General features: G+C 43.1%; 1 long non-coding RNA gene across 1 annotated transcript in view; it reads right to left on the bottom strand.

Moving 5' to 3' along the window:
• Positions 1 to 15704, bottom strand: part of LOC144512252 (uncharacterized) — an 85721-nt gene extending 70017 nt beyond the window's left edge. The window contains exon 1 of the long non-coding RNA XR_013500979.1: positions 15622 to 15704. This is a non-coding gene — a long non-coding RNA (uncharacterized LOC144512252). The remainder of the gene's footprint in view (positions 1 to 15621) is intronic.
• Between the last annotated feature and the right edge of the window lie 471 nt (positions 15705 to 16175).

Raw genomic sequence — 16175 nt, 5'->3', positions numbered from 1 at the left:
ATTAGAGGATACATCAACAGACTCTACACCAGAGAATTGCCATTCGCGTATTGGTGACCTTCTCTGATAAATCATTACAAAATATATATATATTCAATCATTAGCCATCTAAATCAGACTGCCACCTCTTTTAGACTTGAATCACACTAACTGGCATTTATATAGCCTACACAAACTGCTGGCATCACTCACCAGTTAGGTAAGCATTGATCATAATACTATAATAGCTTGCTTCTATAGCCTCTTTTCACAAACTTGGGTTTAGTTGCTATATGGCTTATGGCTATATGAACCAAGAAAAAGAATATCTCAAAGAAAATATCTTCTAATATAATTTATCATTTATTTTGTAAATGAAACATTGGCAATAAAAAATAACAGCTTCTTAGCACTCTTCCCAGTCCCATGTTTACTCTTGTAAAACTAAATCTGCTCCACTAGTGCAACCAAGTAGCTACGTATTAGCTTTCTTCCACCTCTGACCTGACAAATGGTAATTATTTATTAAATTTTATTATTGCTTCTAAATAAGCTGAGGACAGATTGTTGACGACAGCACAAACAGAAATGTCTCTGCATAAAGACAGACTGAAAGACATTTGTTGAATCTGCATTCCATGGAAAGCAGTGACTGATAAAGTGATAGTGGCATAGAAAGGTGTTGGATTTTTGCTATGCAGGCTTCTATCAGGTTGTTGCAACTATGTTTTGTCCAATATTTAGCTACAGGCTGTTAAAAGTCAGCAATTTTTCAGGTTTGAGAAGTTAAACTATATTAATTTTGCACAATACCAATAATCTGAGGCAGTACAATAAATAATAATAAAAAATGGCATTCATTGTTCTAGCAAGACATTAAAAAGGATTATTTTCCAAAGTCTTGGTTACATGTGCCTTCTATTGTACCAGCCTAGCTTGGTGAGCCTCAGGGGACCTTGGGACTGAATAACCAAGGAATTTACAATAACAAACTAGGTTTCAGTTTTTCTGAAGTATGGATTTACATTGATAAGGATAGGGTGACGAGATGACACTAAGAATGATTCTCTGTGGTTAGAGTCTAGCATAGACAGACCACATCTACCATATCTGACAGACGGCTAGTTTCCCAAAGGTTTCTTTAAAGCAAAACAAGACAAAAAAAACAGAAACAGACAAAGAAATCTAAAATGAATGGGTGAGGAGGAGTGAGGGTAGACGATGAGGGCAGAAAATACATTAAATGGAATGTTTTTTGTCTGTCTGGAATGATGATGATGATGATGATGACAGTGAGCATTGGAGGATCGGAACCGTTTATGAGCCACTTTAAGCTGTTTCTTAATGCGCTTCACTTCAATGCAGCTCCTCAGTAAAATAGCCTATTAAAGCTGATCATGAAGGCATGTCTGCCATCAAAATGGTCTCTTTTTGTGGTATTGCCTGTGAGGGAGGTTTTTCCCAATGATTCATCTTATGCATATGCAAATAAGACAAATCTAAATAAAAATGCAACAGGACACTTGCATCCTGCATCTGCATGAAACCGACCTGGGGTTACAAAAGGTGGGATTTGGTGCAGTGGCCTTTGCTCTCTATCCTTTAGACAGTCCAGAAGTACATTAGGACTCAAACCAAGAACCACATAATTCAGATGTACTGAAGACTGAGCCTCCTTCTGGCGATTTATCTAACTTGCAAAAGTGAGAAGGCAGATGCTGTGGCATGGACAGAAAGCAGATTTAGAATGAATCAACACTATACTATAAAAACTAATGTACATTTTTCAAGGGCGGCACAAAATTGCTCCAAATCCCTTTGGCACCATTTGGCTCCACTGATAGCCATACAGAGAAAGGGAGGCTGTGAGACAGATGCATGTGGCCTAACAGGGCTGGTCTAATAACAAGATTAGCCATTTAATTTAGATTATTCGAGACTTGTTGGCATGCAGAGATGCTTGCTGTCGCTCCGACTAGTACAAAGGCAAAGTGAGAACATCAAAAAGATGAGAGAGTGACATGCTGTTTTCCAGTAGCGCTTTGGTAAGCCCAACAGCTGGGGGAAAATGCTTGGAGCTGGCACAGCCCCCTCTGAGGAAGACAAACCGCAAAAGGTCACTCATTTGGCACCGGATCACACATGCTTTAGGGAGGTTACATGAAAGTAAAGCCAGTTATGAAGTTTACGCATTAGGATCCATATCTTAGCATTTGACATGAGGTGTAGTGGTGGGAGGGACACAGCAATTAATTTTTAGTGAACCTAAGCAAAACCAAAACACTAATCAGTCTGTTGGAGTCCTGTACAGTTCATCACACTTTGAAGTGACATGATTCATTCAAACACACTTTTGCTCTTTCAGCAGAAGCTATGGGGACTTAAATAGTATGTCTTGAATAAAAAATTACTGAGAACAAGGAAGTTAAAAATCACTCACAAGATTGTGAAGAAAGATTTAAGTCCAAAGCTAATAGCAGGAACCGGTTATTTCTTTCTACAGAATATCTATAGCCATATACAGAAGTCACTTAACTTTTAGATCTTATTCTGTGAGCCTCCAGTCATATGGTATCATTTTACTATCACAAATGTTCAGGAGTTTTGGGAATTTTCATGTCTTATACTCATGAGGGCAGAATGAGGAAATCCCACGGTGATGATCAATCTAACATGACCTTAGGCCTTGTCATAACATTGTCACAGTATCCAACCAACACAGGGGCCACTGTCCATGCGTAATAAAAACTGACACAATCTGAATTTCTCCAATTACATACACACACCACCTCTGGCAGTGCAGTAGCAACATTAATACCACATTACAACTGCATTTCAGAGACATTATGAATAAGCAGTGATTCACAGCAGCTGCATTCATTAAGCAAACGTGATTAAAGTGACGGACCCCTCGGGCGTCCGGGGGCCTAATGATCCCACTCTGCCTTTTGTTATTCACGTTGGCTGAGGGCACGCCACTAAGCAGCAGCCCTGGGTGTCTGCTTGCACCAAATGAGACCTCATTAATAACAGGCTATTCACAAACCTTGCGTTCATACTCAGTACCCGGCCATGGTAAATAAAAGAAACGGAGCCCCCCGGATGCCCGGGTCTATCCCTGGCGCAGATGGGTCTACTCGCTCTTCTGCATGATGATGTTGATGTCCACTTGTGTGTGTGACAAGCTGACATATGTTACTGGGCATTCATCGCTGGCTGTTAAATTGCCCTCTTTGGATGCTCAATTCAGCCCCATCGGCGCACTCTCCCTCCAGAGACTGGCAATGTACATATTTACATAATGCTTTAATGCAATCAAACAAATGAATACAGTCCTGTGTGGGGGGGGGAGGGGGGCTGGGTCAGAGAAAATAAACCAGCCCACACTATTTGTACAGTGCAGCTGCATATTCAATAAATGCCTTAAAACTACATCATGCAGACATTAGTTTTGTCTTAGGTGAAGCATCACTCCAAACATCAGCAATAACCATTGCATCACTGCAATAACTGTGTTGTTGAGGTTCCAAACTCACTTTCATATATCTTATTATATTTGGACACAAGGTAACAAGATTAAGCTAAATGTGTGCCTACATATTGTTACCTAATAAATCACAGATTGATTTAGACATGATTTAGTTAACTAAGGTAAAGGTAAATATTCTCATTCCTCTCATTCCATCCCTTGGATGTTGTCCTAAATCACAGGGATATTGAATATGTTTTGCTGGTTTTGCTGTGTTAATCTCCCTTTATCCCTTTAAAAAGGGCCAAAGCCTACTGACAGCACCACTATGCCATAGCATCCATCAGAAGACAGACTCAAACCAGATAAATGAGTTTTAAGCCCAGGTATTTCAGCATGGGTTTTCTATCCCAGAATCCCTTAAAACTCCAACTGATCGCATTACCATTATGATGTCATAAAGTTTAACAATTCATGCTTTGTCAGTTGGACAGGCTAACTCTTTCGATACACGGTTAACGTTAGCTCGGGCTAAACCTCTTGTGCTAATCTTGCCGACAGGCTAACGTGTCACGGCGCGCCTGGTAAGGTTGTATATTTACGCTGTTTTTCTTCCTTTCCAGTCACCATGTCCTCTGCAGCACCCCCCGCCAAAGGGTCGGAACCGAAGGCTAGTGAGGCTGTATCCTGCCTGTGCCCCGCGTCATGTGGGGCATCCATCTCGGGCAGGGACCCTCACCCAATGTGCATAGCCTGCATGGGCGCTAAACACGCTTAGGCAGCGCTGGCTGACTCTCAGTCGTGCACCCACTGTGCGTCAATGCCAGAAAAGATACTGGAAAAGGGACTGAGGGTGGCGGTGGCCAACAGTCATGACCCATGTCTGTCAGGAACCACACCGAAAGCCACAAACAGTACCCATCAGCCGCGAGCTACACCAAGCTGGGTGGACATGATGGATGAGGAAACCCCGGACATGCCTCCACTTTTCGAGGACCTCCTCGAAGTGGAACCGGGCTGTGAGGATGCAGAGGGTGATGCCATCTCTGATCTCCTCGACATGGATGGAAGGGAGGACGTGAAGGAGGACTCCACGTTCCCCGTTCAACAGTCAAGGCCTCCTAGTGCATTCAACGCTGCTCCCCCAGCAGACAGCAACTTGTACGAGGTCTGTAAATGGGGGGCTGCCAAATTGGGGATACAATGGCCGGCAGCCCAGGACACCATTGGGGGCAGAGAGAGACCTGTACGACAGCCAGAGGCTACCACCAGCCCAGCCGCCTGCGAAACAGCTTCAGCCGGCAGTGTCTAACCTGTATGAAGGAAATGAGCCGGTACTGGTCCAGCCCGTTCAAGAGTAAGCTCCCAACCAAGGGTTACTCTAAGCTTGAGAGCCACGGGATGGGGGCACTGGGGCTGGCCGAACCCCCAGTGGTGGAGCCTTCAGTGGCTCATCACCTCCACCCAAACCGCCGCTCTCTCTCAGCCTCCCACAGCATTCCTCTGCCTAACGAAATGGAGCGCCTCACTGCATCCATGTTTCAGAGGATGTACAGATATGCAGCACAGTCAGTGTGCTCTCTAAATGCAATGACACTGCTGGCTGCATACCAGGCTCGAGGAGATGGGCCGTCAGCTGGACTCAGGGGCACCTAACCCGGTCCTCTGGGACAAAATCTGTGAATGACCTTGTGCTGCGCTCCTCACCTGGTGCAGTGCAAGGCTGCAGTCATGTAATGGGGCTCGCAGTCGCAGGTGAGAGGGCCTTGTGGCTGAACCTCTCGAGCCGAAGTGACACACAGAAAGCAGAGGTCATGGACACAACATACGCCCCACAAAAGGTCTGTTTGGTCCAGCTCTAAAGAAAATGAGAGAGGCCAGCACCCTCAGAAAACAGGAGGGCGAAGCCTTTGACCTCTGCCTGCCCCGAAAACACCCAGATTCAACATTGTGTTAGTTTCAATGACAAAAGGTGATGCAGCACAAAAATTAACATCCCTATTAAACAAACGAGCGGTGGCTGGTTAGCTCAGTTGGTAGAGCGGGTGCACATATGCAGAGGTTTATTCCTCGACGCAGAAGGCCAGGGTTCGAGTCCGACCTGTGACGGTTTTCCTGCATGTCTTCCCACCCCCTCTCCCCCCTTTCATATCTCAGCTTTCCTCTCTAATAAAGGCAGAAATGCCCCCCAAAAAAAAAAAAAGAGAGATCAGAGCTGTGCCGAGCGAGGAAACGCATCAAGGGTTTTACTCCCGTTATGTCCTCATTCCCAAGAAAGGGACCTCGTCACTTCACCCGATATTAGATCTCCGTGTGTTAAACAGACACCTACGAAAATACACGTTCAGGATGTTAACACACAAAGTGCTCGGTTATTCAATCCGGGGGATTGGTTTGTGACGATAGATCTTTCAAATGCATATTTCCACATCGCTCCACACATTTATCCCGCACACAGAAAATTTCTCAGGTTTGCGTATCGGGGCAGAGCCTACGAATACCAAGCCATCCCATTCAGGCTGTCGTTAGCACCGAGGGTGTTCACCAAGTGTGTGGAGGCAGCGCTGTCTCCGTTAAGGAACAGCCGTATCAGAATATTTTCATACATAGACGAATATCTGGTCTGCTCCCACTCACGGGAGCAGGCAGTCAGAGATTCCACTACGGTGATAAATCATCTCAGGGATTTGGGGTTCAACATAAACTGGGCAAAGAGCTGAGTAGAACCTGCGCAATGTACGGAATATTTGGGTCTCAAAATAAACTCTTCAAACCTCTCCTACCGCGTCACGCTATCGGAGGAGAGATTAGCGTCTCTGGTACAATGTCTCTCCCTTTTCCAGCTGAGCAAAGCCGTGCCGTTCAGACTATGCCTGCGCCTGCTTGGCCTTATGGCATCAGTAGTGTCTGTGGTACATTTGGGGTTTTTAATGATGAGGGATTTTCAGCGTTGGGTTGCAGCATAACGCCTGTGCCCAGGCCGTCATCTCAACCGAAGGGTGAAAAATAACCCATGGAGAAACACGGGCCCCCGCTAGGGGCGTTGTCATCCAGAGTAACCATGACAACGGACGCGTCCCTGTCAGGATGGGGAGCGATGCTGTTAGGGGGAACAGTGAATGGCACATGAACCGGAGGTTAGCCCAGGCTCACATAATTGTCTTGGAGCTTATGGCAGTGTTTCTGGCTCTGAAACATTTTCTGCACTTTCTCCAAGGTCGTCATGTTTTAGTGAAAACAGACAATTCCACTGTGGTTGCGTACATCAACCGCCAGGGCGGCACTCGGTCACTGCAGTTGCACAAGTTAGCTCGCACAGTGATTTTGTGAAGCAGCAGGAGACTGCTGTCTCTTTGAGCAACACAGGTGCCAGGCGTTCTAAACAGAGGTGCAGATCTCCTGTCACAGGGGAATCCTCTATACGGAGAGTGGACTCTCCACCCACAGGTGGTAGAAAAGATATGGCAGATATACGGTCAGGCAGCCATAGATCTCTTCGCCTCGCAGGAAAACACGCAGTGTCCAGTGTTCTTCTCTCTATGCATTTCCCCCCCTCAGTCTGATCTCCCCCACCCTAGCAAGGGTGAGAGGACAGGGCCTGTTGTTAATCCTGATAGCGCTGCGGTGGTCATCCAAGCAGTGGGTAGCAGAGATAATACAGCTCCTGGCAGGAGAGCCATGGCCTCTCCCCATACGCAGAGACCTTCTCTCCCAAGTGGGAGGGGAGATCTACCACCCTCACCCAGACCGCATAGTGCTCTGGGCTTGGCCCGTGAGAGGTGGAACCTGAATGCATCAGGCCTGCCAGAGCAGGTCACTGACACCATTCAGAGTGCAAGGACCGCATCCACCCGCTCTCTTTACAGTGGAATGTGGCGGGTTTTTGAGGAGTGGTGCAAACATAGGGATACCATCCCTTTTCAGTGTTCTGACCTGCTGTATTTCCTGCAGTACCTGATGGATAAAGGGAAGGCTTTTTCGACAATTAAGGTGTACTTAGCTGTTGTCTCAGCTTGTCACGTGGGTTTTGGGGATAAGCCGGCCGGGCAACATCCCTTAGTTTGTCGTTTTATGAAAGAGGCACGCCGCAAGCTCACAGTTTCCAGGCCCCTGGTTCCACTGTATGATTTGTCGGTCGTGTTAGACGCCCCCTCTCATCACCCGTTTGAGCCTATGGAGGCAGTAGGGATGAAGTTTGTCTCTCTTAAAACAGCTTTGCTCTTGGCTTTAACCACTGCAAAGCACGTAAGTGACTTACAGGCTTGGTCTATTCGCCCTACCTGTCTGCAGTTTGCCCCAGGGCTCTCTAAAGTCTGTTTGCGGCCTAACCCAGCCTTTGTGCCTAAGGTGGTGGAGTCAGCCTACAGGAGCTCTTGGCTTTTCACCCGCCTCCTTTCTCCTCAGGAGAGGAGCAAAGACTTCACATGTTATGCCCTGTCCAGGCTCTGCACATTCAGAAAAGCGGCTCAGCTGTTTGTGTCCTGGGCTACTCCCCATAAGGGCAAGCCATTGTCCCACCAGAGGCTGTCCCACTGGACTGTGGAGGCCATATCATTGGCCTATGAGTGCAAAGGTTTGCAGGCCCCCCAGGGCCTGAGAGCTCATTCCACAAGGGGCATGGCCACTTCATGGGCCCTTTTCAGGGGTGCGTCAGTGAAGGAAATTTGTGCGGGTGCAAGCTGGGCTACGCCTCGATGTTTCCGGACCGTCCTTGGCACAGGCTTTGCTGGAGGCTACGGCACCGGGGTCAGTGTGACTCTCGGTTCAATATGATTTTGGTTTTGGGAGATTCATGCAATATGGGAGTGGTCTATATCTCCCATAGTGAAACACCGAACGAAGTTACAAAAAGAACTTTAGGTTACTTAACCTTGTAGATGTAGCAACAAACTGTGTAAACTGACAATGGTTTTCCTAGTGTTCCTGAGCCAACATGGCAATATCCTTTACATAATGATGACGGTTTTTAATGCAGTGAAATGCCTGAGGGATTAAAGGTCACGGCATTCAATGTTGGTTTTCAACCTTGCCGCTTACGTGCAGAGATTTCTCCTTTCAGTGCATGGCTACTCATCAAAAGAGATCAACATGTATCATGATGAAGATATAGGTGTTACAGAGACACACTGTTTAAACCATCTCTGAAGGTTGCTGACAGGTCCAGACTCTGACTTTGCTGACTCTGGACCTTCAGACCTCTAATGGACCTGTGGGGGTGGGCAGAGGGGGGCTCAGAAGCTTATTAAGCCAGGTTTAATGGCCTTGACCCTGGCCCACAACCCCAAAGAAGAGTCCTGGAGGAAGAAAGGTCAAAGTTTGTATAATATTAAAGAGCAAGAGGAATCAGAGGTGTGGGATGTTTGGCAGGGTTCCATCTTTGCGTTGACTGTAAAACAGATGGAATTCTGTAAACCAAGTTTCCCAAAATGTGCTTAAGCATTCAAAGCCAGCCAAGTCTGAAAGTACAACATTCTGTGACCTTAGCCCACAGCTAACGCCAATTACATTTTTTTTTAAAGACTTTTATAAGTTGACAGCAAGAGGGGTGAAAAAAGGTGCTTGGCCAGATTCTAACCCAGACCATGAGGTTATGTGGCATGCGCTTCAGACTATGACACCCAGGTAGCTATACAATTATATATTTTAGATGAGAACACTTTAATGTACTCCACTTAGCCTATATTACTGTCACTGAATTTGACATTCAAGAAAAGTGGGTACATTAAGATTTTAATGACAGAAAATTGTGGGACATTTTTCTGCATGCTGCTTTTTTCATTGGAAATCTTTAGCAATTAATTTGTGCTGGTATGGATTTATTGATTTCTGCACACTGTATCAAGTAGATTCCTGAAGTGGGATTTGGTATACATAATTACATTTAATTTACAATACAAATTGTTTTCATAAAGGAATGGGATTAATAAAGTGAAAAAAACAAACCAAGCTTGCCCATCCTGATCATCTATTCCCAAACTGACTTTCTGCTTCCTTCAATATTTTTTCACTCCATCTATCTTTCTCCTCCACTTGCTTCCCTCTCTCACTGAAATTATTCCATTCTCCCTCACTCTGTAATCACAGTCCCCACCAGTTCCTTCTCTCCTCTTCAGAGGTGTTATGGATGCCTGGAACGGAGGGTACAAGCAAAGCAATAAGGCCTGTTGTGAGATGGCCATGGGATCAATGGGGGTTTTAAGGAAGCAGAACACGTAGCTACAGCTGGTCAATTAGAGAAAGGACAGCAAAAGCACACACACAAACTTATGCACATAGTGAAGGTGGCTGGCCTTTAACAACAGAGTTACTTTTCGCCTCCCGTCAGCTCTTTTTCTCCAGTTTCAAATGGATCAGCATCAGGGAACAGATTTGACTGTAAGGACAAATGGCTTGGGAGATAATATAAACACAAGAAAGACTACTTTGATGGCAAGAGTTGTCCTGACAAGCAAATATGGAGTAAAGTGCTTAATTGCATTGTAAGACATCTAGCAAGATATGATAAGATAACTACACATAATCACATAATGATCACACACATGATCATGAAGAAATCTAATACTCTACAAGCACCAAGCATGATAAAAAAAACACCCAAAACTCAGGAGTCAGAACTTAATGATGCTCATTAAATCAGAGAGAAAACATTGTGTATGACAGAGTGAGTCACTGGCATCCAAATATGCACTTCTTTCAAGCATTTAAGCATGGGTTAAAACTAGGGCTGTCAGCATTAACGCGTTAATCGCGACGCGATTGAGGGCCGACGCAATGCGATTAATTTTTTTTAATCACATTATGCGCATGCCGGCATGCGATTAATTTATTTTACACTTCACTCGGCTTTGCATTGTGCCTAACGGCTACTATTTTGACCCTTTGGCGCTGCCGTAGTTCTTCATAACACATCTTCTGCTGCAGAATGCAGGCAGGCTGCCGGCATGGAGAAAGACAGCAGCAACACACTTCTGAATGGCGCTTTTCTTTTAAAAAAAACTCCCGGACGGCTCAGTAGACAAGTTGAAAGCCATATGCACATTGTGTAAAGCCGAATTAAAATATAACCGAAGCACGTCAAGCTTGAGCTACCACCTACGAGCTAAGCATATTAACGTGACGCAGTTTGATGCTAGAAATGGATGGCAACTAACTGCAGACCTGTCAGCATCGTAGAGGACTCGGGTCTTAAAGAAGTGCTACGGTTGGCATGTTCTGACCCGTCTTATACACTGCCATCGAGGGGGACAGTAGTTTCACCATACACAGCCTGTATGACACGGAGAAAGCAGCTAAACTGTAACTGCTGCCAAGTGCAAACGCTGTCTCATTAACCGGTGATCACTGGACGTCAGTGAGTAATCAAAATTATTTAGGAGTTACTAAACACTATATTGACTCTGGCTGGACTTTGCACTCGTTTGATTCCCAATCAAGATACACTGGTAATAATTGCTTTCCATTGTTATTATGTACTTAAAAACAGTCCTGAAATGCAAAATAATAGAATTTTAATTGTGATAAAACATGCGATTAATCGCGATTACCTATAGAACTTCAGCGATTAATCGCGATTAAAAAATTTTAATCGTTTGACAGCCCTAGTTAAAACAGGTAAATCTATTACCATGTTTTATATTACAGCTTGACAAGAATTAAGGTCATGGTGTTAGTGCACAATTTGTAACTAATAGAATTTCATGCTGAGTATTTATTTCGTAAATGGAATTTCAACTAGGCTTACTCGACTCCTGCAGCAAGTGACATATCTTACTGGTTGGGTTGGAAACGTAGTGCTGAAGCTCAGGAGACTCTTGTGATTATGCCGATGTGATGCCAAGCAAAACAGGTACAGTCAGAGAAAATAATTACCTACAATATGGATAGACACAAAGCTGAATCTTTTTTTCACTTGGAAAGCAGAGGCCCCCCCTCCTCTTTGCTAACAACAAGCTAGTCAGAGTTCAACCACCACAGGTGCTAGAATAACAATAAAACATCATCATCATCATGACAATCTGACCAAGTCACTCCCCACAAGCATACACTAAGCTCAGAACAGCAAAGATTGAGGAGTGAAGATACACTCTCACTCTCTAGCAACATTAGCCCACAATTTCTGCTTTGCTCATGATGTACAATCTTGCAGTAAAAAACTGAGCTTGCAAGATGTACAGCAGTCTGGTTTTACGAGGCTATACTCCCGTTTGGCAGGTGTTAAACGAGACACTCATGACACTAAACAAGCCGACAGGAGCCCAATTATCTTGGTCACAATAATCAGCATGTGTGAATAGACATCAAAGTACACCTGCAACATCTTTTTTTTTTTACATCAAAGTTTGCAGATTCATGACAATGATATTTTCCCTTCCATAATTTTCAATTGTCCTTTGTGTATTTCATTTTCTTCTATTCTCCTCTTCACAGCTATTGTCCTGGATGTCCACAATACGTTGTGCTAATGCTGAATATTGTAATGATGAGTCTATAGACAGCTTCATTACCTACACTGTATTTCCAATTAGGCATGGGAACACATTGTGAAGCAGGAAAGAGACAGAAACTTGATAGAGAAACAGCTCCCTGATAGTTGTTTCACTCTGTCTTCCCTTTACAATGTCTGCCTGTTTTTCCCTTCAATCTGTTTTCTTGCCTTTTATTATCATCCTCTCTACACTCCTGTTTCTATTGACAACAGGCTGGGCTTAGAGAATCAAAGCAAAGCCTTGACTAATGAAAACACAACTCTGCCTTCTTCCTTCCCAACTCATATACAGTGGCAAACTCACTCACAAATTCTTGCATTTACATGTACTCTGTTTTCAACCATTGTACTCAGAAAATACCACTGATAGTGAAAGGGCAGATAATACATTACAAGAAAAAGGGAGAGTTGAGGAGAGTGGTAGAGCAGATGGTTGGAAACATTAAGAAACATGTCTTGCAGCAGGTAAACTAGAGACAAAATATGGAATCAATAAATACTAAGTGCCTCACTGGCTTCTGTGTGTGTGTGAGATACTTTAAATGTTCTACATCTATTCATATTCCCTTCCCGCTGAATGGTAAGTTACATAGAAACAGAAGAACGTCCAATCTAATATCCGGTTAAATTGCAAAAAGCATTCTTCACTGACAACAACCTTCACCAAATCCTCCAGGGAGTGGGACCTACAAGAAAGAATGCTGGAGCAGCTACTTCTCAGCCAGCCAATGACAGGAGAGCTGCAAAGTTGTGTGATCACCTGGAAACCATTGGATGCGACATCAAAGTAAGTGCTTGATGTTGTATCAATGCATTTACACCTACTCACCTAAAATTTCTCTCACTTTAGTTTGTCAATCCAACCACTGCTCCCATTCACCTATGGAGTCCTTGTGTTCTCTTAGAAATGTGTATATGTTCTTTGTAGGCTATATCACAATTGGTAAAGACTAAAACAAACAAGCATCCAGAATGCGATATAAGGTTGTTGATATTGACTATCAGAGACATTATACTGATCCATATGCAAAAATGTAATAAGAATTAAAAGACATTGCATTACCGTCTATGCTAAAGAATGCAAATGCTATGCTAAGAAAGTTTCATCACTACATAATTTGTGCATCAGACTTTTGTTTATGCAACTCTGCAGCAAGTAAGGTGGTAAAGTACCCTATCACAGGTACACATTTGAGCAAATAATTGGAGGGACAGCATCACATAATCAGTCTCTAAAATCGGTTGGCATTGGGACACAACATTCTACAGAGTGTCCCCAGCCCTTTTTGTCAGGGACAAATTTGACTTTTTGTATCCCAATTTTAGGTGAAGCCTCATCGGTATCAAAGTCCATACTGAGCACTGTGAAGTCAAAGAAAGCTGTACTGTTGCTGCAATGTTGTTACTCTCAGTGCAATACCACAATAATATTTTGTACTTTCAAGGTTACACTAAATACATAATTGTATTTATTCATTGCTAATACAATATAAATGTACTTTCTGCAAGTGGAAGTAAATTCAACTGCAAAGTACACCCCTATATTAGCTAGAATCCACAGAAAGATAACATAGCATACATATTGGATTTATTTTTGCTCTAAGATACTAGATGGAAGTAATTTCTGAATGCTATAAGAGCAAAAAAGATGAAAAAGTGAATGAATGTGTCGTATCGTTCAGTGGGCATGACTCTGCAAAGCAGCAATACAATTTCTACATCAGTTTAGTTTTGGTTCAATGCATGGTACTCCTGTGCCCCCTGCTGATCATGCAGAATATTTCACCCATTATAGCCAATGTATGAACCCCTGGAAAGTCCAACAACCTTAGGGAAAGGAATATACTTTATAATCAAGGAAATTTACTACATTAGTATTTGTTGTGTTCTTTGATTAGTAAATTGATCTAAGACACACATTACCAATGGAACACTGGCAGCTAAATGACATGACATGTAATGTATGCGAGTTACAGTACTGTTAACACCTACACTTTGACTTTAAGCTGTTGCAACCTTGTGGCTAGAGATTTAAAAATCTGCCTGTTTTAATCTTGTTCGGCTGAAATGATTTAGACAAAGAAGTGAACGCAGTAAACTGCGCACTCAGTCCCATATGTACTGTTGAGGTGCCCTTAAAGAAGGCAGGTATCCAACAACTGCCACAATGCACTGTCTTAGAGGCCAGCAGCACAATAGCATAATTGTGCTTATGAGAAGGTAAAACAGCAAACATAAATATAGAGGCAACATGATTTTCTAGCATGTAAAAACTGTTTAAAAAGTGACTGGAGGTGATAAGACTGAGAAGAAAAAAAACTATAGCTCAATATTTAGAATTTCCCCTTGGGGATCAATAAAGTATCTATCTATCTATCTATCTACCTACCTACCTATCTATCTATTTGCAGTCTTTATCACTGCTAATTTCTCTGTTAAATTTAAATTAGTTTCTTAATTATACACAACACCAGAACTTTACAAGTTGTAAAGTACAAGTAGAGATTGGTACCATGGAGATGTTATATACAGTAGGTCGGCCAATCGGAAAACCCGGGAATCATTTTCTTTTCCCATCACCTTCTACTTCTCTTCATCTACTACTACTCTTGTCTTGACCTCTCTCCAAGGCTTGTGACGATCCACACAATTACCTTCAATTATCCTCACTTCCCCCTCACCAGTTACATCCATTATTGATTCCAGACCCCTAGGCTGAAAGCCTTATCTATACCCAACCACAGCCCATGGAGGAGAAAGCAGAATAGGACCAAATAATAGGACCTTGGTTCATTAACACTCTCCAGCTTTTCACTCCATCTACGTCACACCATCACCTACCTATTGGGATGGTTTTCCACTGCAGTGCCCTTGAGAAATAAATTTGCAAAATCAGTACCTTCTAAGTAGCTACAACTTTGCTAAGGTGATCCAAAAACAAGAATACAAGGTAGTTTATTAGCATTTAATCCTTAAATGGTCACCAGAGTCAGAAAGCCGAATATAAAAGCAGGACTAACAAATTATAATTGATAATATCCAAAAGCTGGATTTTTGCAACGAGAACAACAAATTCAGCTCTTAACAGGGTTCTGTAAGCAACAGTGTAAAGTATACCCATCCATTTCTGACCATAGTTTGTCGATCATGTAGCATTAGGAGACACTGAAACTATACTAATAATATGGCATCCTGTCTGCAGATGTTGAAAGCAAAGACAGAGGCATTACAGTGAGACATTGTAGTATGAAGGTCAGTTACACAGTATGGAAGCTGTAAAATGTGGAGTCACACTCTGCGTCTCTCCTGCCATATTTTTGAATATGATACTGGCTGACATTTAGTGAGACACAAACATAAGCTGTTGTCACCACACACTAATGTAAAACATCCATCATCTTGAATACACGCCAGGGTACCTGCGGAGAGCCACGTCAATGATGCCTCACTGCCATCTCCTGTGCTTGAGAGGCTGAGTTCCAAGTGTGATTTGTAATGCAACGCTGCCCCCTTGAGGCGTGTTTTAAGTTGTGGATGCTGGCCAGTTGGAGCAATAAAACTTCTAATGAATATTGTTTTCATCTTGTTCTCTCTTGCTGCTGGTCACGGAAAGTTACCAAACATAATTTTGTCGTATGCCTACAATGACAACAAAGTGTCTTATGATATGAAATCGTCAGAAACTTACCCTTCCATCCTTTCAGTCGGGTATCCATGGAACTGTCACCTTGTAGCATCACCAAACATTGTCCATCTCACCTTATGTCCCTTGTACCTATTTGGTGTGCAAAGTAGGGGAGGATTATAGCATCAGGGCAGTGCAGTAAACTTTAAAGTGTAGCCACCAATACAGACCAAAATCTCCCGTGTCAGGGATAATTTTAGTCCACTTTAATGAATACTGAAACAGACACACAATACCTTTAAATGCTATTATACAGTATAGAGTAGCAGTTAACTGGCAATGAGATTGAGAGGCTTTTACCTTCCAAATTTATTTGACATCTCTTATGTATTAACCTATTTGGATCGCGAGCATGTTGACCTATAAAAGAGAAGAGAAAATTAGGCCACTTAAAAAAGTAAACTGTCATGTTAATTTATGTAAGTTTACTATCATATACACTTATTTGCAAGTCTATAGGGACAGCTAGCTCAAACTAATGCAGTCTAATCCAATAGTCCTGCAATGAATCCTACCTTCATTAAGGTTAATGTTTTGGTTGAAACTGTTTTAGAGAT

The sequence above is a fragment of the Sander vitreus genome, chromosome 23 (assembly GCF_031162955.1).
Source record: "Sander vitreus isolate 19-12246 chromosome 23, sanVit1, whole genome shotgun sequence".
Classification (NCBI taxonomy): domain Eukaryota; kingdom Metazoa; phylum Chordata; class Actinopteri; order Perciformes; family Percidae; genus Sander; species Sander vitreus.
Note: the sequence above shows the minus strand (reverse complement) of the source record. Positions and strands in the feature narration are given on the sequence as shown.